A 25,030-nucleotide genomic window follows, 5' to 3' on the forward strand; every position below is an offset into this window, starting at 1 on the left:
AACAGGTTAAGATGAAAGAAGGACAGATAAGTTAAGACAGAACCCAAAGTAAAACAGGTTAAGATGAAAGAAGGACAGATAAGTTAAGACAGAACCCAAAGTAAAACAGGTTAAGATGAAAGAAGGACAGATAAGTTAAGACAGAACCCAAAGTAAAACAGGTTAAGATGAAAGAAGGACAGATAAGTTAAGACAGAACCCAAAGTAAAACAGGTTAAGATGAAAGAAGGACAGATAAGTTAAGACAGAACCCAAAGTAAAACAGGTTAAGATGAAAGAAGGACAGATAAGTTAAGACAGAACCCAAAGTAAAACAGGTTAAGATGAAAGAAGGACAGATAAGTTAAGACAGAACCCAAAGTAAAACAGGTTAAGATGAAAGAAGGACAGATAAGTTAAGACAGAACCCAAAGTAAAACAGGTTAAGATGAAAGAAGGACAGATAAGTTAAGACAGAACCCAAAGTAAAACAGGTTAAGATGAAAGAAGGACAGATAAGTTAAGACAGAACCCAAAGTAAAACAGGTTAAGATGAAAGAAGGACAGATAAGTTAAGACAGAACCCAAAGTAAAACAGGTTAAGATGAAAGAAGGACAGATAAGTTAAGACAGAACCCAAAGTAAAACAGGTTAAGATGAAAGAAGGACAGATAAGTTAAGACAGAACCCAAAGTAAAACAGGTTAAGATGAAAGAAGGACAGATAAGTTAAGACAGAACCCAAAGTAAAACAGGTTAAGATGAAAGAAGGACAGATAAGTTAAGACAGAACCCAAAGTAAAACAGGTTAAGATGAAAGAAGGACAGATAAGTTAAGACAGAACCCAAAGTAAAACAGGTTAAGATGAAAGAAGGACAGATAAGTTAAGACAGAACCCAAAGTAAAACAGGTTAAGATGAAAGAAGGACAGATAAGTTAAGACAGAACCCAAAGTAAAACAGGTTAAGATGAAAGAAGGACAGATAAGTTAAGACAGAACCCAAAGTAAAACAGGTTAAGATGAAAGAAGGACAGATAAGTTAAGACAGAACCCAAAGTAAAACAGGTTAAGATGAAAGAAGGACAGATAAGTTAAGACAGAACCCAAAGTAAAACAGGTTAAGATGAAAGAAGGACAGATAAGTTAAGACAGAACCCAAAGTAAAACAGGTTAAGATGAAAGAAGGACAGATAAGTTAAGACAGAACCCAAAGTAAAACAGGTTAAGATGAAAGAAGGACAGATAAGTTAAGACAGAACCCAAAGTAAAACAGGTTAAGATGAAAGAAGGACAGATAAGTTAAGACAGAACCCAAAGTAAAACAGGTTAAGATGAAAGAAGGACAGATAAGTTAAGACAGAACCCAAAGTAAAACAGGTTAAGATGAAAGAAGGACAGATAAGTTAAGACAGAACCCAAAGTAAAACAGGTTAAGATGAAAGAAGGACAGATAAGTTAAGACAGAACCCAAAGTAAAACAGGTTAAGATGAAAGAAGGACAGATAAGTTAAGACAGAACCCAAAGTAAAACAGGTTAAGATGAAAGAAGGACAGATAAGTTAAGACAGAACCCAAAGTAAAACAGGTTAAGATGAAAGAAGGACAGATAAGTTAAGACAGAACCCAAAGTAAAACAGGTTAAGATGAAAGAAGGACAGATAAGTTAAGACAGAACCCAAAGTAAAACAGGTTAAGATGAAAGAAGGACAGATAAGTTAAGACAGAACCCAAAGTAAAACAGGTTAAGATGAAAGAAGGACAGATAAGTTAAGACAGAACCCAAAGTAAAACAGGTTAAGATGAAAGAAGGACAGATAAGTTAAGACAGAACCCAAAGTAAAACAGGTTAAGATGAAAGAAGGACAGATAAGTTAAGACAGAACCCAAAGTAAAACAGGTTAAGATGAAAGAAGGACAGATAAGTTAAGACAGAACCCAAAGTAAAACAGGTTAAGATGAAAGAAGGACAGATAAGTTAAGACAGAACCCAAAGTAAAACAGGTTAAGATGAAAGAAGGACAGATAAGTTAAGACAGAACCCAAAGTAAAACAGGTTAAGATGAAAGAAGGACAGATAAGTTAAGACAGAACCCAAAGTAAAACAGGTTAAGATGAAAGAAGGACAGATAAGTTAAGACAGAACCCAAAGTAAAACAGGTTAAGATGAAAGAAGGACAGATAAGTTAAGACAGAACCCAAAGTAAAACAGGTTAAGATGAAAGAAGGACAGATAAGTTAAGACAGAACCCAAAGTAAAACAGGTTAAGATGAAAGAAGGACAGATAAGTTAAGACAGAACCCAAAGTAAAACAGGTTAAGATGAAAGAAGGACAGATAAGTTAAGACAGAACCCAAAGTAAAACAGGTTAAGATGAAAGAAGGACAGATAAGTTAAGACAGAACCCAAAGTAAAACAGGTTAAGATGAAAGAAGGACAGATAAGTTAAGACAGAACCCAAAGTAAAACAGGTTAAGATGAAAGAAGGACAGATAAGTTAAGACAGAACCCGAAACAAAACAGGTTAAGATGAAAGAAGGACAGATAAGTTAAGACAGAACCCAAAGTAAAACAGGTTAAGATGAAAGAAGGACAGATAAGTTAAGACAGAACCCAAAGTAAAACAGGTTAAGATGAAAGAAGGACAGATAAGTTAAGACAGAACCCAAAGTAAAACAGGTTAAGATGAAAGAAGGACAGATAAGTTAAGACAGAACCCAAAGTAAAACAGGTTAAGATGAAAGAAGGACAGATAAGTTAAGACAGAACCCAAAGTAAAACAGGTTAGGATGAAAGAAGGACAGATAAGTTAAGACAGAACCCAAAGCAAAACAGGTTAAGATGAAAGAAGGACAGATAAGTTAAGACAGAACCCAAAGCAAAACAAGTTAAGAACAAGGAGGAATAAAAAAAACAAACCCGGGTCAGTAGCTCTGCAAAAAGTCTGGTCATTAACATGAGAGTTTGGAGGTTACTGTCAATAGGTCTCCAAATGAGGAGGTTGGCCATAAAGCTGAGAATATTCTACATAAACGTCTCCTGAGGTCAGGCTGACGAAGCGTGTACGTCTCCTGAGGTCAGGCTGACGAAGCGTGTACGGCTGGTGTTTGTGAATGACGGAGGAGAAGGTTACCTAAACATATCAGATCACATACGTACACACATACACACTGACTGACACATAAACAAACACATGCACCCTTCACCACATACATAAACACTCACCTATAACAACAAACACACAAATACACAATACATACACAGACACACCCCTAGTACTACAAACATACTAATTAACAATAAACACAGACAAACACCTAATACAACAAACACACAGTTTTACGATAAACACAGAGATACACATAATGCAAATAAAACACAGAAACCCAGAACACACACACACACACACACACACACACCATAACTGCCACTCTCTGAGCCAAAGCCTAACCCAACAAGACCATTGCACTAAGCTTCCCATAAAAGTATAATCAAATTTTCCAGCCTTAAAAGCCTTGGGTCAGTCTGCTGCACCATCGGCAGGCACCTCCCTCAATATGGTATAACGAAACGACGACGCTCCATCAGTCTCACCCTATAACCTTTTTTTTATATTATTATTATTATTTAAGCTTAATGTGTGTACGTGTGCACACTGACCCCACCATCTCCTGGTGTAACTAAAGATCAGCCTACCGCGAGGGGGAAGAAGGTACGAGCAAACGGGAACAGGAATCAGGTGTGGTGCATAGTATCATAGACGCAGGGAGCAGGTGTGACAGACTGCCTCGCTCTCCCGTCCACACCAGTCACGCCAACACGTATCCTGGACGCCAGACCCACCTCAGCCGGGGAACCACACTCACCCTTCTTCCTCTCTCTCTCTCTCTCTCTCTCTCTCTCTCTCTCTCTCTCTCTCTCTCTCTCTCTCTCTCTCTCTCTCTCTGTAATGCTCCTCACTGGACCATGTGGAACCCATTATCTCGAAGGTAAATTCGTTTTACTTTTACGTCGACGAAGGGAATTAATCCGGGGAAAAGGATGACGCGAGAGAGTAGCGTTCACTCCCGCTATTGGTTGAAGCGTCCTCAAGCCGCTGTGTGAGTGGCTGATCACGTGCATGATTCCTCCCGTCGTTTTCAAGGGGGTTTAAGAACTGTTCTGCGATCTCAAATCTTACGTTATATGAAACCTGACCAGCACATCGAAGACTTTCACGAGGATCATGAGTAATTCCGTCCACTCCGTGGTCATAGTTATGCAATAATCTGAGCTAAACTTGTACGAGCTAAAGCTTATTTGTGTGTGTGTGTGTGTGTGTGTGTGTGTGTGTGTGTGTGTGTGTGTGTGTGTGTGTGTGTGTGTGTGACCTTGTCTGGGACTGGACCCAACATACAGTCAAATAAGAAGCACTCAGCCCACGACAGTCGCCAGGGATATAAACGACAATCATCTCACGGGCAACAACAGACCGTCCTGACAATACACAACCCTTGAAGATGCCGCCACACCCCCACCCCCACAACCCATCCCCTCCCCCCCCCCTCGGCACTACGTAAGGGAACACGCCACGCCCACTGGGCGGGGAGGAGGAGGGCCAAACCCATGGCACCCACTACCAGAGGAGAGGGGAAAGAACGACTCGGTCGTCACTGGTGAGAGAGAGAGAGAGAGAGAGAGAGAGAGAGAGAGAGAGAGAGAGAGAGAGAGAGAGAGAGAGAGAGAGAGAGAGAGAGAGAGAGAGAGAGAGAGATCAAACGACAGGTATCCTTTACGTCACGACGCGTAACGCCAAAGCGACACTTCTCAGTCACATCACGATACCCAACGGCAGGTCTCACATATATCACGGGACGCAACGACAAGTCTTACTGACGTCCCTTTGCTCAGCGACAGGCCTCAGCCACGCCACGACGGTCAACGACACATCTCAGCTGCTCCACTGCACTGAACAACACACGGCTATTGCCCTGGTAGTGTAGGAGGAATCCTCACCACCTGCTTACACGAGGCAGGACGACAAAATACATTACGCCAGACCTGCTCCAGTACACTGACACATCGACCCCACTCAAGTACATAATCCTTAGTTATTCTAGAAACCATTTTGGAAACCATCGCTTGCAATTGGGACGCTTGAGAAGCGGCCTTCTTGCCATCACGGACCCGCTTCACTCCCGCCGTTCTTGGAAGTACCCACCAGAAGAAGGAAGGGGGCGGCAATCGGGCCTGCCCCACGCCCTCAGCAGTTCGTTCACGAGGGTTTGCGCAAGTGACCATCAGCCAACAGACCCACCGCAGGCGAAGACCTCGGCGTTTACTGAGAAAGAAGGAAGACATTCCTAGAAATCATCGAAGGGTTCTTGCCTATTTCTGTTCAGGGAATGGGGCCCCACGAGTGTAAAACTCCCTCCCTGGAGAGCATAAAGTGGTAATTACACACACACACACACACACACACACACACACACACACACACACACACACACACACACTACAGTGTTACTGACTTGTATAACACACCAAAACTTATTAATGATTCCGGCGCAAACTGAGAAGGTCCTTGCTAAAGACGCTGGTTACTTTACGAGAGACTTGTATCCCGTGGAATTTTAGACACATTCATTTACGGCGATATTATGCCATAAGGCAGGGCTAGCACGCAGCGCTTACCACAGGAAAATCTAGAGTTACGAAGTACGAGTCGCGTGAGTTACGTGTTGTCAAGCGTTTGGTGAGAGAAGAAGAGTCTGTATCTTTGTTGTCTCAGTGCCAGAAAACGACAGCCAAAGGAGTGAAACATGACAACCACTGAAGTGATGGCCAACTGAGTTATCCGTCACGAACCCAATACCCAGGCGGGTAGTACCGCTAGAACCTCCACGGTCGGTGGCCGTCTACCGCCTACTACCTAAAGAGGCGGGGGGAGGGGGAAAAGGGGGAGAGAGAGAGGACATCAGAGGGATACTACGTCGTGAAAGAAGTATCAGGACACTACAGAACACCACACTCCAGAAGATACTGTAGCGCATGCAGGCTATTTCGAGACGCCCTGAACTCTTTGGAAGAGGCACGATTTACTTCTGGGGCACCCAGGTCACTTTAGTAGATATTGTAAGTCACCTTGTCTCCTTGACGACATCCAACCCACTTAAAGGTGACACTGGAGAAGCTCAGGCTATTTCGGTATGTATCCAACCGATTTTCAGAGATCCAGTCCAACTCTGGGAGAACCAGTAAGGCGCTTGAGCTACTTTACATCGTTCAGCTCACCCCTGAGGGAGACTGCAAGAAATCCAGTATTCTTCAAGGACTCCTGGCCCACTTGGCCAGGCTTCGCTGAGGCGTCCAACTTCCCTCAAGATGCCCAACCCACTTTGGAAGACCGTGTTTACCTTCAGATGCCCAGACTAATTTAGAGGATCCAGTCTGATTTACTAGGCAGAGTTCACAAGCTAATTTGAGGTCTTCAAACTGCCTTGGAGACGCCCTTCCTCTTCTTTTAGGACACCTGCCCTGCCTGTGTTATCAGGCGAGGGTACTTGGCAAAAATCTGATTTGCTTGTAAGCATCAACCACTTGCAAGTAGATAGATAAGAACTACACGCATTTTAGCCTGAATTAATGAGCCATCTTTATTCAAGCTGTCCATTTTATCTCGCGTGTTTTGATTAGTCAATACCACAATGCAGCAGCGAATCAGAAGCGACTTCTTAGCAGAGTACCGATGTGGCGGCGAAAAAAAAAGGAAAAATAATAACCTATGTGCATGGTAGACTTGAGAAGCTTAACCTGAATTGTCGAGAGACATTACTCGTACCCCGTTCGGTCGTCTGGAACACAAGTTACAGTAATATCAAGGAATGGAAATTAAAAATACAACTATACAGAGGTTCCCAAAGAGCCTAAAACACAACCGGCTCGCCTGTGTCCTGATGAACAACAAACATGTTTACATTTTGCCGCAGAGTCGACGTTCGTGTGGTAGACATACGTTTTACAATCCTTACAATTATCTTCAGAATTTATTCTACAATAAAACGATAACGAGAAGATTTTACAGTGCTGCCACTACACTGTTACTGGCGACAAGCAGGACCCAACCTGAGTTCTCTAGTTTAACACATCGGATATCTTTCATGTTACTAAAGAACAGAGGTGATTTAAAGATGATTCAATCCACCTAATGTTAAGACTCGTGGCGTCATGTTGTACACTTGTTTCTTGTGACATCTCCGAGTCTCAGCTTAATATACATCCACTCAGAAGTCAGTAAGACTGTAAAACATAAGCGGGAGACGGTCGATTCTCTGTAGGAGATGCAAACCTTCTGTTTTGAGTGAGCCACTGTTCTGATGGCTTGGTGTAGTGGGTCATGTCTGTCTGCTTTTGCTCGATTAGCTTCAGGACGAAGTGGTGCGATGGCGAGATCATCTGCGTCTGAAAGAACTTTCATAGTAGTCTGCTGGAAAGATCACTGGAGTGTCATGTCTTCAGTACAGGAGTTGCATCTTGGGCATGATGGGTCTAGTATTATGTTGAACCAGTGTTCTGTAGCACTGTAAAGAATGGATCGTCTCCAAAGTGCAGAGTAGATAGTGTTAACTCGTATATGTCTGGGGAGTGTAGTGCCAGGTGGGTGTATGTCTGGTGAGAAAGTGTTTCAGACGGGGTCGGGAAGGCGTTTGGTGAGTGTCTGGTGGGTCTTTCCGGTGTGAATATGTTTCGTCATGGTTGCATTTGATGGGGCTGGGGGATCTCTGACTATAGGGAGTTGACATGAAAGACAGGGGGAAGCCTTTTATCTCTACTTGGAGGTTGGTGGTGAGTTATGGAGTGCTTTGGACGAGAAGGGTCATGGTGGCAGAAGCTGAGAAGAGAGTGCCGAGCACACTCAGGTGGGGCTGTACTGGGAGATTATGTGTTGGGTTATGTAGGTTTATGTATGTATGTACATATACTGCTGATCCACACTGGTACTGTGTAGACATCTCACAACTCATAGGAAAACTGACACAACAGCTTCCCAGGCTTTCGTCTGTTTTGCCTGTCCTACCTAAGGTGGATATGAAGTATCTGGTCACAGGCCAGACCATCCTATCTAAGGGTCATACTGCCGTGCTCAGGGGTCATACCGTCGTGCTCAAGGGTCGTACCGTCGTGCTCAAGGGTCGTACCGTCGTGCTCAAGGGTCGTACTGTCGGGACTCTCGACATTTTAGGACACCCCCTTCTGTCTCAAGACACGTGAGCTACATAAGATCACATGATCTATGTAAGGACATGCAGGGTCCTTCTTGTATCCAAATTCCTCAAGACATCTTGGGTTTCTGTAGACATTAAGACATGATTAGGACACCAGAGGTGCATCATGACGCACGGGGAGCAGCAGGACACCCAGTTCGATTCAGAATCCATCACAACAGTACTCTGAGACACCACCCCTAGACCTGAGGTGTGTTTGGACACCTTGGCTACAGTAGGACACCTAGGGTGTGTTAGGACACCCGGGGTCCGGGGCGGGGCGGACGGGGTAATGTCCCCATGGTCGGCCAGACAGGATGGGGCGGGGCGACCGATGATGTCACAGATTAAATAGTCAAGCCGAGAGCTGCAGCCAGTGTTACCACCTCCGCCACCCTCCTATCCTTACCCATTAACGCTCACATACCCTAGCCTTGTACTCTAAATAATCCCGATTTCCTGAGATCATTCATCAAATATCTAATCAGTATCTGAGATACATTTACATCGGTAATTTGGAAGGAGGATGATGGTTGGGTCGGGTGCGAGTAAGAGAGCGTCTGGCACTCCCGAGATGGCAACAGTGAGTGCAGTGGGAGCTTGGATGGGTCTTGTTTCCATAACCGTAGCGCCTGATCTGCCCACCCTCTCTATACATTCCGCCGCATAATTACTCTATGATTACCCTCGAGCTTATTACGTGGACGGAGGGACTCCGTGACTCCCCGCACCCGTTCACGTCCCCAGGGGAAACAGGACGGGAAGCTCACCTTGTGGCCGAGGCACTTGTGGCTCGTCTGCTGCTCGAGGGAGGCTGAGGACACTTCGAGGAGGAGGGGGGACTTCCCCTTGTCCCTTCCTACCCTTCCCTCTATTCCCTCTGAGGGGCTGGTCGTGGTGTGTGTGTGTGTGTGTGTGTGTGTGTGTGTGTGTGTGTGTGTGTGTGTGTGTGTGTGTGTGTCCTGTGAGTTGGGAGTGGCCGCTGGGGCAGAGTGGGAGGTGCTGTACATCAGGTGGTGATTAGGGTCCAACACATGCAGGAGAAAAGCACTCAAGCATCAGCCACACGCATGTGAGACAACACGTCAGCAGTGGTGACGTCAATATATACATCATACATAATGCCCTCCATCATCAAGAATTCGAAACCATTTGTGTGGTAGCTGGGTACGCTGACCACTCGGGGTTTCGAATCCTTGCTGTGGAGGGAAATTATGTGTTCTATGAAAATGTACGTTCATTGCACTATATATATATATATATATATATATATATATATATATATATATATATATATATATATATATATATATATATATATATATATATATATATATATATATATACAGCTTAAAGGCTGAACTCCAATCAGGAGCAGGTAAATGATGAATACCTTCGCAGAGAAAAGTTCCTCGACCAGACTGTACTCAGCCTAGCTGAAGGTGACTTGTAGCTCGAGGTGTAACCACATGCAGGTGTGTGTGTGTGTGTGTGTGTGTGTGTGTGTGTGTGTGTGTGTGTGTGTGTGTGTGCAGTGTTTGTGCTCTAGGGAGGCGCTTCAGATCACCAGCAGTTAAGGCTCTGACACACAGGGCTTGGATAGAGGAGGAGGAGGAGGACGGGGTAGGTAGCCAGGCCCACCAGTCACCATGATGTGTCCCGACAACACAACAGCACCTCTCAATGCCAGAGATTTATGACACGTGAGGAGCCAGCACACTGTGGGTAAGCCATTCTCTCTCTCTCTCTCTCTCTCTCTCTCTCTCTCTCTCTCTCTCTCTCTCTCTCTCTCTCTCTCTCTCTCTCTCTCTCTCTCTCTCTCTCTCTCTCTCTCTCTCTCTCTCCTTTACATCTCGTCGCTATCTCATCACCTCCTCTGCTCTTCCCTTTTCTTCCATCTTATCTTTAACTCGTGTTTCTTATGCTCTCCCTCAATGCCACTTCGTCATGTAATGTTTTCTTTTTCTCTTCATTTGCAGTTCCTTTACCTCCTCTCACTTGCCTCTTGCCTTTGTTAACCTCTTCCCTTTCTCTCCTCAACAGAATGTCGTAATTCTCGACCCTTATATGTTTCCCTTTCTCTTTTTTTCTTCTTTACATCCTCCTTTTTCTTTGCACAGTGTACCATATTTCTTTCCCCGTTTTCTTCGCCCCATCATATCGAAGTCATCGTTCGCGTGATGGTCAGTATTCACATGCTCTTCGTGCGAGCGATCGTCGCTATGTTCTCTTCATCGTCCAGGCAATTTGTCACGATACCACTCCGTACTGCGGGTCACCAATCTCTCTATCTCTCCCCTCCAGACATCCCAAGACACGTCACTCTCTCCATCCTTTCGTCTGGGTAGTCCCTCGTCCTCAAGAATACACGACAGTAACTCCCTTTTGTCGTCCAAAGACTCGTCCGCAACAGCCGACGTCCGTCGTCCAGACAGTCGTCCTCAACGACGCCCCGGGGCGTCGTTGAGGAGGCGGACTGTGGTCTTACGTCGCGGTAAACTGGTGGGATTATAATGGGCTTCATCCATCAAGGTAGACGTCATGAAGGGTGCCGGTGTCTGGACTCGCGCCACCAGCCGCAAGTCACGGCTGAATCCCCGACAGATTGCTCTTCAAGAAGGTCTTCAGAAGGTGATCCATTTAGTCGTCCATTCATTTCCAAAAATGTCAGGCCTTTTGGACTATACAGGTAGAAGACATACAGCTCAGGCATAGTTAAACTCTACGCAGCGTCTACAAAAATCTTCATAAACCTCGATGTTTCACGGGAAATCCTCCGGTAGTTCTTACCGACCATTAAGAGGTCAATAAGCTCCCGTGGCTGAAAATCTACCGTCCCGAAACAGCGCTAAAATATGATTGAAAAACTCATCAAGCCCCCGGGCCTCATATGGTCAGGCAAAGGCGATCCGAGAGCCAGTTGCCCCCACACTGGTTGCAGGGCTCGGGAGCGCCCCCCAGTAGAGCTGGCCTTACAAGGGTTCGACCGCTCTGGGGGGTCAAGGATGTGGACGGGGGAGGGGGGGGGGGAGCGGGTGTACTGGATTGGAGGAGGAGGTTCGGGGATAAAGGGTTAAGGGGGAGAGGGAGCGAGGCAGTGAGGGAGGGGCGCGTGCCTTAAATATCTCGACTCTAGCAGAATCAGGAGTTACTGATGTGTGTGTGTGTGTGTGTGTGTGTGTGTGTGTGTGTGTGTGTCTGTGTGTGGGTGGGTGGGTGTGTGGGTGTAGGAGTTATAAGGTAATTACCTAGAGGTTAGGAGTGTGTTAAGTGGTTGCTGGGAAAGACTTTTCTGTCGATGCTTCTCATCCGTTGCTTGTTGTAACAAAGGCAGGACGATGAGACTCACGCGTCAGGAATGACCTACAATACAGATCGTGAATGCAGTTCATTAGATCTTGTGTCACATCGGGAATAAACCTACTGTAGGGTTACGTACGGTCTTCACAGCCGTAGTATAATTACAGAAGTTAGTTCCTTATCATAGTTCACTAAGGCCAAAGCCTCCAACACTTATCGTGTATATATATATATATATATATATATATATATATATATATATATATATATATATATATATATATATATATATATATATATTGACTATGGCAACTAGGAATGTAGCCTCCCACTCGCATCCTAGGGCCGGCCAAAGACCTCGGACTTGCCCAGCTTCCATTCAAGGCCGCCTGCAGCCCATGTAGGGAGCCCCGTATCACACACATCCCGACGTGAACCATATCGGGCCTCATCTGCTCCTCACGGCTCACTCACACCGCCATATACGTCCAAGGCTGCTGACGCTTAAGGATTGCTATTTTTTCCCCTCCCTTCCTAAGTCGGTGTGTTAGCAAAATACCTGAAGAATTCTGCCGAAACCAATTTGGTAACAGGTCGGATGGTCTCTCTCTTTGTCCCCGGAAGCCAAATGACAACTACATTCAGCCAAAATTTTTCGTAAAAAGCCAGGACGATGGCCAGACGAAGATGTTTCCAAACGCTTTTTATTAGTCTTATTTTGGTTGCCTTTGTCGAAGATTCTTCATAGAGACTTAATGTAAACCTTTCCAAGAGCCTCCAGCAGTAAAGATTCGATAGTCTGTCCTTAGGATGGGTAGGAGTGCAAGGTAAATTTGTCGATCCTCGACACATAGACATCTCATAGGTTCCTTAGTCATCTTACAAGCGAATCACACTAAACTTGCAGCCTCTCCAGTCAGACTGAAGGACACTGCCAGAAACTTAGACCATCTACAAAATGCACTTCTTTATCTTATTTTGAAATCCTACGCTGAACATTTGCGACTGTACTCTAGTCTGTCACATCTTGGTTATGGGATAAGGCTGGTAGATAACCTACACATGTGATCGGTAACCGCTTCCTCATCCCACTCGAGCAGCGAATGTAGTGAGCGCAACTCCTGTGCCCTGAGCCTGGGAACAGACTGTCTGAACAGACAGACCAAAGCTAATCCATGAAGAGTTTCTATGCCTTATGTGTGAGACGTTCATAAAGATTTTCTCAAGACCATCTTGGCGAACATTTGTTGATGGAGACCCGGCGGAAACTACAGTGGAATCGTTGTAATTCCCCCAACACACGGGGAAGCCCTCTGCGGAACACCACATGCGTATACGCAATACACAACAATACGATTCTTTGCACATGAGGTACGACGACCCTTGGGTTAAAGGCAAGGCCATCATAGTCAAGGGTCGTATCGTCGTGCTCAAGGTATCAAAACACAAATCGATGATCAATACAACTAACTAACGATCCATCTTGAGATGATGCCCAACAACCACCATTCTTACGACGACCTTAAATGACCCATTCACGAATATCTTGAGAACATCAGAACTATCAACACCATTAACCAATAGTAAAAGGTCCACATCTTGGGTCCACCTACCGCGCCACCAAACCACAGGATGTACTCGTCACTGCCACAATGCCTCAAATGCTCGAGAAAGCGTCTCTCTATGATCATCCTCGAGTTGCAACTTCGACTCAAGGATAAGCGTATCCCGCTCATTTCTCTGGTTATATACAACTCCCGTCAAATCTTCCACCGACCTTTCATCTAAAACAGAAGTCTTGTCCACAGTTTCTCTCTGTTTTAAGTCCGCAGGTAAATCATACACAGTGGACGATGCGCAGACTGTATCATAACCGCACCGGGTCATTGATATCAGTGGTATGGTAATGTGTCCATGAGCCTAGCGGGAGAGAGGCCAGGTGTTCAACACGCAACACCGTCAGGGGAAAAAATAATGCACTCGACCACTTTGGTCTAAAATTCTACTCCAGATGGTGTTCATTTTAAAACAACCGGAAACTGTGGAGGATTTTGTATCACGGGTAAAAGCTACATTCTGTCCAGATAATGTTCTGTTGGAAAGAAAACATTCACGATAATTTACTACAAATAACAACCCAAGATAAACTCATTTTTGATGAGCGTAACTGCAGTTACGCTTTTATTTCTCCTGTGGATTTATCTGCATATATCCATACACAATATATATATATATATATATCAAACAAGTTTTCTAATCTCAACCCTTTTAGTCGGAAGCTCGGTCTGTCTTCGTGTTTTTCAGCTTAAAGTGGGCAGAAAATCCTCAAAATTGAACAAATTAAAGAAAGTAAATGACCTTCCAAATCAATTAATACATTATTACTTCCATTTCAGAGAACTAGTTATGATCATTACATCTAATCATAACCATGAAAAGTATATTCATGTAAAGAAAAACCTGAAAGGCATTAACAGCTTTGTATTACAATGAAAGATATCTTGAAATGTATAATCAGATTATTCACAACTAATTTTGGATCACAATGCCATGAGATATGACGCATAGCCTGGCTTTGTTTAGCAGTGCCATGAACACTCGACAACTGCAGGCCACTCAGTGTCAGGCCAGTCGAATGCAATAAGGTGAGAGGAGGAGGAGGAGGAGGGGGGTGTGGGGGTTGCTACCAGTCTAAAAGCTGATGTCATGGCTTCTTTTAACTCGGGCCCTCTGATGTCATCTGGGCCTGCAACCGAGAAAAGAAAAAACCTTTGAATAAATTGTTCCACGTGCGGAGCCTTAAGTCTGGGTAGCATTTCTTCTGCTGCTGTGTGTTAGCCTCGCAAGGCTTACCAAGTTGTTAATCTTCACCACCTTTCGTATGACGGTACGATCCGCTAGCACGACGGTACAGTCCTCAAGTACGACGATACGATTCGCCAGCACGACGGTACGACTTTAGAGCACGACGGTACGGCTTATGAGCACGACGGTGAGACTCTTGGGTATGATGATTTCATGGGTCGTGCCGTCCGTCGTGCCCAAGGCTCGTACCGTCGTGCTCAAGGATTCGACCGTCGCGCTCGAGAGTCGTACCGTCGTGCTCATGGGTCGTACCGTCGTGCCCAAGGAACCTGTCTACCTTCGTCCTCATGGGGTCAAGTCTAGACGTTTCTCCACAAGTTAAGGAGGTCTGAATGTCACAGGACTTTAGAACTCCTTATCTTATTTACTTTTATTAGTTATTCTGCAACCTCCCTGATGATAAGATCCCACGAGTCTATCCCCAGCATAAATTCAACTGTACTTATGGCAGATAATGGCTTCAGTGCTCCGTATCTCTTCTTCAACCAGGGACCTTTGAGTGTCGCATTAAATGCAGTCAAACAATTTATGATGGAATATGATACGTCTGTGGTCCCTCATCTATCCTGACGCACTTACGTGGCACATGAGTGTGTTTATATTATTACATCACGACGAACACAGAGATTATTTACTGTTATCCATATGTACTTAGTGGATACACAAGATGTTAGATACACGGAGAGGCACTACACTTACGGGGCAAGTGGAGCTTAGCTTATCATGTTAGGGTTTTGATATATCCTTGAACCTCCAAGTGTTTCCATGTACTCAGTGTTTAAGCAAACATACTCATCCTTACTACTCGTACTAATCGATTTCCAAAAATGGAACAGGGAAGATCGGCATCTCGTTTTCATGAAAGATAATAGTTTTCTATAAAGCGTTTTTCATTCTCACTGAACACGTAAGGTTTCTTGGGCATGGCAAGGTTTACCGAGTGTCGCAGGAACTGGCAAGATGAGTGACTGGTGAGTTGTACGAACACTCACGACTGTTTAAAGTCCCTGGATCCAAAATACAATGCATACTGCAGGGGCAGGTGGAGTGATGAGGCTGCTATGTGCGTTACGTGTGTCGACAGATCCCTCTCACGTAATACATATATACATATATGCACGAAAATACACATATATATACAGAGCTACACCCGGAAACGCATTCATGAATACAAACACTTGCATATATATATATATATATATGTATATATATATATATATATATATATATATATATATATATATATATATATATATATATATATATATATATATATATATACACACACACACACACGTGTGTGTGTGTGTGTGTGTGTGTGTGTGTACGTCAAGGAGACTAATAATCAGCTGGTAAATGTTAGAATCGCATGTATAAGAAAATTATTCAGTAAACTGTTCACGTTTTAGATACGGCCAAAACCAGAAGAGGCTTCTCATGTTTGGTCTCCACTCTTAAAGAAGCACAAAGAACTAATAAGAGAAGGTCCAGAGGAGGTCAACAACGATTGGTACCAGAATTAAGAGGGAAGAAGAGCAGGGAATGATATGATCGAAACCATTAAGTTTGCAAACCAGTTTAATGACGTTGATGTTGGACATTTCTTCCAAAGATGTGGTTATAGAACAAGCTGAGATCATCCAAGAAACACTGTTAAAAACGAAGCAAAGAGGTACTCTCAGTGGATGAAAGTTGTGGATGAACTGAATAAATTCTGTTATGGAATCATGAATTTGTAGAAAAAAAAAGAAAAATTGAAGAGAATGGACCCCACGAATGTAGTTCTCCCTCCCTGTGAAGTGAAAATAGATAATCATATTCATATATACATCCATGCACACTTACACACAGACATACATAGAAATACATACATATACACATAAAACAACACATACAAACACACTCGTACTCACACATATACATCCCAGACACATACATAAACCAATACTCACAGTAACACACACACACACACACACACACACACACACACACACACACACACACACACACACACATACCTACACGCACACACATATACATGTACATTCATACAAACATCCACACACATCACACACCAGCAAATGACCATTTGCCACATAGCATGGAGTCATGAACAAGAATACACGATGGAGCCCTCCTCGTGGGTTAGCATGGTACTGACCCCAGAACAAGAAGAAACATCACGGCCGACCTGCTCACTGTCTGCTACACGGCAACACCCATAACATATTCCTCTACAAATTACAGTACGCCATTGTCTGCTACCTGACGTGGGGTGAAGCGAGGTCCCTGCGGTGGTGGAGGTGGTGGGGGGCAGTGTGGGCGTTGGTGCTGGAGGTGGTTTTGGTGGCGGTGATGGTGGTGGTGATGACGCCACACTTCACCGGGAAATTACCTTATGAAATGGATTTTCTCAGATTCTGATGAAATGAAGATAAATGTGGAGTGGAAGAGAATGGGTGACTGCTGAGAGGACGTGTTCGGGAGAGTAAGTGAGAAGTGCGGGACGCGAAGTGGCCGGCCCGGCAACCCTGTGAGAGTGGACCAGCATCATCTGTGAGTGGACCACCATCTCCTGTGAGAGTGTAGTATCATCGTGTTAGAATGGACCAGCCTCTTGTGAGAGTGGGCCAGCATCCTGTGAGTGTATCATCATCGCGTGAGAGTGGGCCAGCATCCTGTGAGTGTATCATCATCGCGTGAGAGTGGGCCAGCATCCTGTGAGTGTATCATCATCGTGTGAGAGTGGGCCAGCATCCTGTGAGTGTATCATCATCGTGTGAGAGTGGAACAGCATCTTGTGAGTGTATCATCATCGTGTGAGTGTATCATCACCGTGTGAGAGTGGGCCATCATCCTGTGAGTGTATCATCACCGTGTGAGAGTGGGCCATCATCCTGTGAGTGTATCATCACCGTGTGAGAGTGGGCCATCATCCTGTGAGTGTATCATCATCGTGTGAGAGTGGGCCAGCATCCTGTGAGTGTATCATCATCCTGTGAGTGTATCATCATCGTGTGAGAGTGGGCCAGCATCTTGGGAGAGCGTACCAGCATCAGCGGGAGATGAGTGACCTTTGACCTGAGTGTGAGTAATTACCTGCAGGCTGATAAGGCTCGCTCCTCACCCACCGCCTCACAATATTCGCCATTTCCTTCAATTTTTTTTCCTTCATTTTTCCTCTTTTTCTTTCTTTTCTCCTTCATCTTTCCTCTTTTTCTTTCTTTTTTCCTTCATTTTCCTCTTTTTCTTTCTTTTTTTCCATCATCTTTTACTCTACCCTTTATTTCCCTCTCCTGATCATGACACATAAAATTCTATTACCATTTTCTTTGTCTTCCAACTTTCTTCTTCAAAAGATTTATCATCTTTTTTTTCTCACTCTTTTTTTCCTTCGTGTACTTTTATCTCTCCCTCCGTGTCACTGTGGGATTATCATTAACTAATCCATTTCACTTTACTTTCCGCTCTGGCGTTCTCCCTCCGTTATCCCACATTCCTGTTGCTCCATCTAGCCACGTGAGAGGGAAAAAGAGGGAGGTGTTTCTTGTCCAGAATTACTGGAACGCCACGAGGGCAGAGCTGCGCCGCGCTGCTTCAAGAACAGTAATTACTGATGTAAATCCCGCACCACAGAGAAGATGGGGTATGCCGTGCCACAGGTAACTCAGAATGGAAAAGAAAATATGAAGGTATATCTTCAAGGGATAGCAGCGAAGGCGAGTGAGGAATGTATCAATCAGGATAAATATAATATCAAGAAAATATGATATAGGTAGGGAGAAAAAAATCATATATATATATACATGAATGAATAAAGTGTGATTTAATCTATGCATGGACTCCAATACCATTATTACAGAAATCTTAATCCATTATCTGCATAAAGTATGTATGTTTGAAACTACTTTCCTCTCATAGAATAGCCTCTACTGCCCGATGTTTTGGTTGTAAGATGAAGCGCAGGCGTGACATTTACATACACCATCCATTACTCGGACATAACAAACATCGATTGAACACATCACGAAGCTGGTCCAGGTGCAACCTACACACTGAAGGCATTAAACTCCTACCTCCTGCACAGACACATTGTATCACTAGTGCACTTTTTCGCCCGGTGGACGTGGCCGGCTTCCTGGGCGCCACCCCATCGGAAGGTGTTTTTAGGGCAACAAGGTGAGATAGGGTTAATAAATCAATGAACACACACACACACACACACACACACACACACACACACACACACACACACACACATACACACACACACACAAACGTAAGGAGAGGTAGGGGGTGAGTTGAGCGTCCGGCCACGAGAGGTCTCCGCCTGCCACGATAAATTTACTCTTCATTAAGGTGCCGCTGTATACCAACCTCTCCCTCTCTCCCTCCCTCCCTCCACTCCAGACGATGGACGAGTTATGGAGGCAGGCAGGGAGGGTAAGTGGTGGAGGGTGGAGAAGAAAGACGCGAAGGAGGTCAAATGAGAGGTCGACGTCTGGAACGCAGTGAAGATGAAGATGATGAGGAGGAAGAGAAAAAAAATATTAAGAAAAGCGACAGTGAGTTAGATATGATAGGAGGAACATGACAGAGGAGATGACAGTGGGAGAAATAAAGAGAGAATAGAAATATTGAAATAAATTGGAGTCTAAGATGATAACATAAAATGGTAATGTGATGGGATATATATATATATATATATATATATATATATATATATATATATATATATATATATATATATATATATATATATATATATATATATATATATATATAAACTGCTGAAATATAAAAGGAAGAGAAGAATCAAAACTTTAAGAATATTTCAATACATAAAGCATGATAAAGCCATAACAATATTGAGAAGAAAAGAGGAATTACCAAATATCATATAAAATACTCAAAAATATATTACATCAGAAAGGAAAACAAGTCAAGGTTAAAAGAGAATGAATATGCCAAAGCTAAAGTGTGATTAAGGAAAAATATACACCTTACGAAATGATTTAGTCTACACTGCTAAATGTCTGTATCATAAATCAACGAATTAACCGGGTGTGTTACTTGCATCCAACCTATATATCATAAGTGATATCATCACACAACTGTCTATAATGAGAAGGGTATGATGTATGGTAGCATCATACCTGAACCTGACCAAGTTTGTAATATCTTGACACAACTGACAGCTGACACCACTCAAGTTTCCCCCTCTTCCTCCGTCACTCATTACAAGTTAGAAAGTAACTAATAACCTCGAAGATCTCCAGACAATGTTCTATTTAAAAAAAAAAGAAAAACATTATACATAGCGATACAATACGTATCTTTTTCATCACGTCATTTTACAGGTTTTATCACCGTGCGAAAACTAAATCAGAATTGTTAGTATTTGTCTTATAGGATTCTCCTAATACATTGATAATTCTATATTTGTGATCCGGACTAATTATATAGGAAAGAAAGGATGATATGTCCAGACAAGTCCCCTCACTGGAGTGGAGACGTGTGTGGGTATGTACATATGGATCGTGTACGTCAGCAGCCAAAGGTCGCTGAGCTAGTATCCGTACAATACATATCCTAAGATACAATATACAATAATCATTTTGATCATTCTAAAAGCCAGAATCCGTAACATGCATAGAAAAATATAGTACACAAATGTACACTGTCACTGACCCTATGCATGGAGACAGTGTGTGTGGGGTCAATATTATTCTTAACACCTGAAAGTGTTTCAAGATTTTTTTCAATTGGTGGTTACAGCTCATCAGTGGCGGCCTTAACGACCCTGGCGACTGATAAGCCTAAAGCCCAAATAACTAACCAACCGACCTGACATAATCCGAGTCTTCACTAAACTAGAAATGATCACATCGCTCCTAACTCTTCATATAAGATGCAACGGTACAACTCTCCTGTTCTGCTGTAAACTATCCCTCTTTGCCCTCCGTGTTCCCTCCCATGAGAGGCTTTCTCTGTGCTCTATTACCTATACCAGTATTTACATCTGATGTCATCTTAATTACATAATTGTCCTTAAGATTTTCACTGCGTGTATACTACTGTACCACTGTCTTCACCTCAGTGAATAAACTATAACCCTTCTTACTGTTCACCACAGTTCATCATGACTAAAATGGTTCATGGGGTAGAGTGACGTCTTCAGGTATTTTCGTTTTATCTCATAATTTCTATAATTTTCTTGTGATCTGAAATCGAAATAGATTTTTCAGCTGTTTGTCTGGATGCATGTCACTGACTGTTACCAACATATCTTTTGTCTCTGTTTCTTTAATCACTGTCAGCTCTTTCTAGATTCATCTAGTGTATGTAACTTACATCTATTTGGCATTGACTAGTTCTAGCAGCTTCCATCCACTCTTCCATGCCCCCCCCCCCTCCTGCAACCATGGACCGCTCCCATGGCTATCCTTGCAATCATGGACCGCTCCCATGGCTATCCCTGCCACCATGGACCGCTCCCATGGCTATCCCTGCCACCATGGACCCCTCCCATGGCTATCCCTGCCACCATGGACCCCTCCCATGGCTATCCCTGCCACCATGGACCGCTCCCATGGCTATCCCTGCCACCATGGACCCCTCCCATGGCTATCCCTGCCACCATGGACCCCTCCCATGGCTATCCCTGCCACCATGGACCGCTCCCATGGCTACCCCCGCCGTGCATACCGATCACCATCAAGCTGGTGATAGCCACGCCCCCTCCACATCGTTGCCAAACCATCCTAAGTGGACGACCCTACCTCCTTCATGAACCAACCCCTCGATTTCGATGAATCTCAGTTCTTCAGGAACACATCCATTATCCAAAACGAGTATGTGAACCATACTTAAAACCTCTGCGACAAAATGTGAAGGAGGACAGAGCTGATTCCACATAAGCTTCAGTGTGTGAGAGAGTCACATCAACGACTTGGTAACGATGCGCGGGTGCACTGCTATTTGAGGGAATGTGGACATTTGCACTGTGAACCTGACCAGGTACTGGAGAGTGCCCTAACATCTGAGGACACTACATAACACGAACGTCTCCATTCAGGCCGACACCTCAGATAGATAGATAGATAGATAGATAGACAGATAGATAGACAGACAGACAGACAGACAGACAGACAGATATTCGTTCAAAGTAACAAACGCAAACATATAACAGCAATAAGGTCGACAAATCAGAACCAATACGAAACTGGCATGAGACAAACACTCCTTTTTTTTCCTCCCTAAACTCCAAGACAGGAGGACTTTTGGCGAGAACTGAAACTGAGATGAATATCAAAATCTTATCATCGTTAAAGAAACAAAATTTCATTATGGAAAAAGAAATACTTCCTTATCAGTAGTCTTATTTCATCATTATTACCCTTAGTTACTCTCAACAAGTTATCCACAGCCCTAAGGCTAGATCTGGGTAAGGCACCTGTTACTTGATATTCATTGGCTTCCCTGATGATCATTCCGTCACCCGCGGGTCGTAAATCACCCGGTGAGTCATACTCCACAGGTGAGTCATACCTTAGAATCAGACGTAAGGATGACCCAGCCGGTGAGTCATGCCTCAGAATCAGACGTCGAGATGAATCACCCACCCGGTGAGTCACGCATCCGAGAATCAGACGTGGAAAAAGATGACTCAGCCCGTGAGTCATACCTCAGAATCAGACTCATCTATCACTCAGACAAGAATCTCCCGACTCCACACACACACACACACACACACACACACACACACACACACACACACACACACACACACAACACACACACACACGTACCTCTCCCAATATCCCAATAAACCCACCCCTTGGGACTGACTGACTGCTCGAAGCAATTTAAGCTCAGTTAGGTCAAATAAAGCATTGCCTTCTGTACGATACGCCAAGATAACTGGCATAGAGGCAGCACCAAGTCACTGGAGACGCCTGGTCTATACCCTGCAAGATGACGTAATCTGTTAACTTGGGGGGAATACGTCGAGACGTAACTTTGAGATGGAACGTAATGACTAATAAGACTGTTGAGGTTAGCATATTGTTTTCGTTTATGTGTCTCTCTCGTCCTGGTTTTGGGAAGCTTAGTAAATCGTTTATTCCTTACATGTGGCGGTGGAGACTATCCATCTGTCTCTCGAACACCTGATGTCTAATTCCCCTCCTTGGCCCAGGTGACTGTCTATACTTTCTACCTCGTCAACAAGTGGGCTGCTGGTATATCCAGTCCATATAAAAACACACTCGCTCCATCTCACGCATAACACCCGACGACGACACACGTAAGTATCATAACGACTCAGTTATTCATAACGCATAGACTTTCCTGCGGCGAGAGAGACACGCGCGCTGACTCTGCGACATGCCGTCGTAGGTCCTCGCAAGTAGGTAGAGATTAGACATGACCCAGTGTTCTCGAGAGAGAGAGAGAGAGAGAGAGAGAGAGAGAGAGAGAGAGAGAGAGAGAGAGAGGTAGACCAATGTATGAATTTTGGGGCCTCAGATCAAGACTGCCTCTTCCCTTCATCCCCTCGTGAAAACAGGGGGTTCATTGTGGCAGTGGTGATCTATCACCACACTTCCTAAGCTGAGGATTTAAGACAAAAAAAAAAAAGAATAAAAAAAGAGAAATCAGAAGTCGAGCAGAAGGAGGGAATATAAGTTACATGCATTGTGCCGGGCTGGCAGCAAGTGGTACAGCGACAAATACGGGTAAAGCGCTGCACCAAGTTGCCAACTTGCGCCGCAGGTGCTGGTAATTCCCAGGTTGCGGTCGTCTCCTGCGGTCACGCCGCCTCCTGCCTCCTGCTTGGAGACCCGGCAACAAGGTCTTATGGCCGAGTGTGTGTGCGAGAGAGAGGGAGGGACACGCCAAACACCGCGGCGCCCGAGTAGAACGAGATTTTAGTGGAGGATTTAAATTATCAAACATGGCAATTCGTGCAACAGGTATGCAGAGAAAGTCTCCGCCCCTGTCAGGGTTAGCGCGAGGTGCCCAAGCCGTCCCTCTCCTCCTCCATTATTACCACCGTTGCCTCACTCGTTATCGGCACCTAGCACACCTCCCTGGCGTCCATATGTACGCCAGGCGACTGATCTCACCAAGGGATGGCCCGGGTGTGCTCCTGTCGGTGAGGCTGCCGCTGAGGGCGTGGAGAGGGCGCTGGGTGTGGCAACACTGCAAGGGTCAGCAACGGTTGCCCGCCGAGCCAGGCCTCACCCACCCTCTCCGGCATTTCTCAATTAAAATGGAAATGAACAGAAAAATTAATAAAAGTTCGAGACGGTTCTTGCTTATGAGAGATGGATATGCCACTAATTACCGAGTGAGGAAGTTTTATTAACTTGTGAGTGTCAGCTTTTTATCCTTATCTATCTATTTATCTATCTCCTTATTTAGCTCTACATGGGTATTGTTTTTGGGATATGGCGGTAACCGTAACTGTACCCGAGTTTATATGAAGGGAAGTCTCAAGATAACGGATGTTTTCATGAATAAACCAATGATTTGAACATCATCATAAAACCCATGCCTCTCTTACTGCAATGGTTAGCGTTGCGACCCCCCAATTTCACGGACCCGGGTTCGATTCCTTGGCAGGGCAGCAGCCGGCTCACACCGAACCTAGCTGTTCATCTTCCCCTTTGGGATTAGTCGGTGAATGGCGTATGGTGGGGTGTTTTCGCCCTATCTCATGCACCCACCTGCATGTCTAGCCCCCGAGCGCTCGAAGCATCTTTCACTCCATCCTTCCAACTCCTCCTGTTATGTGTGATGCACACATATGGTCAAGACTTGGCACATATGTACAAGGTTAAGAGATGGAGCAACACGAGTGTAAAACCCTCTCTCACCTCGCAATACATAACACGTAAGCAACATCTATTTTTTTTTTCTCCGTATAAGGTCGAGTTCCCTCAGTGTGTTACAGAATTCACCTGCTGCACTCGAATCACTACATGGAGTCGCGGCTGATGCACTCAAGTCCCTACACGTGCACTCAAGTCACAGCTAATACACTCATGTCGTATGCTAAAGCACTCGCGTGTCAGTGATAGTGCACTGACTTCTGATAATGCGCTCGAGAACCACTGCCAGTGCACACGAGTCACTGCTAGTGCTCATGAGTCACTGCTAGTGCCCTCACATCACTAGCAGTACACTTTAGTCACTGCTAGCGTACCTCAAGTACCAGACTAGCTAATTTCGATCAAAACAAACCGTAAGGTCTCGTTGCCGGCAACTTGAACAATAGATTGCATAAGCTTTAAGAAATCCGTGCCAGCTGCCAACCAGCCCCGACATTTGCATTAAGTCCTGTTGAAATCACACACACACACACACACACACACACACACACACACATACACACATTATATATATATATATATATATATATATATATATATATATATATATATATATATATATATATATATATATATATATATATATATATATATGTATATATATATATATATATATATATATATATATATATATATATATATATATATATATATATATATATACATATTTTCTATTCGCCATTTCCCGCGTTAGCGAGGTAGCGTTAAGAACAGAGGACTGAGCCTTTGAGGGAAATCCTCACCTGGC

This window comes from Panulirus ornatus, chromosome 48 (genome assembly GCF_036320965.1).
Source record: "Panulirus ornatus isolate Po-2019 chromosome 48, ASM3632096v1, whole genome shotgun sequence".
Taxonomy (NCBI): Eukaryota; Metazoa; Arthropoda; class Malacostraca; order Decapoda; family Palinuridae; genus Panulirus; species Panulirus ornatus.